The sequence below is a fragment of the Pediculus humanus genome, genomic scaffold (genome assembly GCF_000006295.1).
Source record: "Pediculus humanus corporis 1103172108218 genomic scaffold, whole genome shotgun sequence".
Lineage (NCBI taxonomy): Eukaryota > Metazoa > Arthropoda > Insecta > Psocodea > Pediculidae > Pediculus > Pediculus humanus.
The window spans coordinates 138155-139755 of record NW_002987788.1 but is presented as its reverse complement, the minus strand read 5'-3'; positions in this window follow the sequence as shown (position 1 = coordinate 139755).

Sequence of the window (1601 nt, the reverse complement as noted above, 5' to 3'; positions counted from 1 at the left end):
TTTTGTTTATCTCTCTCTCTCTTTTCCCCCTTACTTCTGTCACTATCACTGTTTCCTACAGCCTTTCTCTTTCTCTTCCTCCTGTCTCTTTTTTCACTTTCTATCTCCCTTTCTCACAACAAATTATTTAGTTGTTTTTTTTTCTTCTTCTCCCTCAACTGTCATCATTTACGTCTTCCTGCATCGCATCCAACGTTTTTTTTTTTTTTTTTTTTTCCATTCAATTCAATTCAATTCAAACTTTTTTCTCATATAATAATAATAATAATAATAAAAACATTTTCAATTTTTTAAAAAAGAAAACCATTTGACAGAAAAATCAATGAAAAAAGTCAAAAAAGAAAAATAAAAAAAAAAATGAAAGTTTGAAATGTTTTATATAAAAAAAAAAAGGAAAAGAATAAGTTCATATTTTTTTTTCTCCAAGTTTTCTCCAAAATGACGTAAACATAACATTTTTTTTATGGATTAAAAAATCCTTTTTAAAATTCAAAAACTGACCTCTTACTATTTTTATATATATATATATATATAAAACGACGAATAAATTCATATTAAAAAAAAAAAAATTTTTTTTTATAAACTTTACAATCGTTTTTTTTTAAACTACGTGAAAAACATTTTAACAATAATAATAATAATAATAAAAATTTTACAAAGGAAAAGTTTAAAAAAAAAGTTATTTGAACTTTTAAAAAAAAAATCGTTTTATTTTTCTATAATATATTCATTCGAAATTGAAAAAAAATCGACGTGTAAATAGAAAAATCAAATTTCATTTTTTATTTATATATGACGTGTTTGTAATTTAATTAAAAAAGGAAAAAAATGTCAATCAAATTAACAATCTTAGCTTTTCCTTAAATCTTTTCCTTTTTTTCCTCATGGAAAACCGTGGAAATCCGTAGAAAATTATTTAAAAAGAATGAAAAACGTTCGTTTGTAACGGTTTTTTTTTCGTGATGAAGATGCTAACAACAACAACAACATTATTCTGGTTATATTCGAAAAAAAACATTCAGAAATTTTATTCTATTACGTCATTATGACGTCACAATTTTAAAATGGCTACCTATTTCCGTGAGAGAGAGAGTAAACTACAAATACGAATTATTATTAACTCGTTTTTTTTACATATCGATAATCGATAAATCGATCGTTTAAACAATTAAAATCCGAATGAAAAAATTAATTTATAAAATTTTCGCGGTTTTTTTTTTTCCGTTACAATCGTCCGACATTTTTTTTTTTTTGTAAGAAAAAAGGTAAAGAGAAAAACAACCCACGCAACATTTTTTTTTTTTTTTTTTTATTTATTTTCACATTATTCTCTCTTATTTTTTTTTTCTTTTTCAAAATCCTCTTATTATTATTATTATTATTAATTTTTCTATTCGGATTTAAAAAAGTTTTTCTTTTTTTTTTTTTTTGCCCTGTTGAAATTTTCCAAAATCCTTTCTACTAAGAATTAACCTGATTTCTATCCGAATAAATTCCTACAAAACTTTTCCAGGTCAGGTCAGGTAAAAAAGTTTAACAAAAAAAAAAAAAATTCGATTATAATAATAATAATAATAATATCAAAAAAAAAAAAAAAAAAT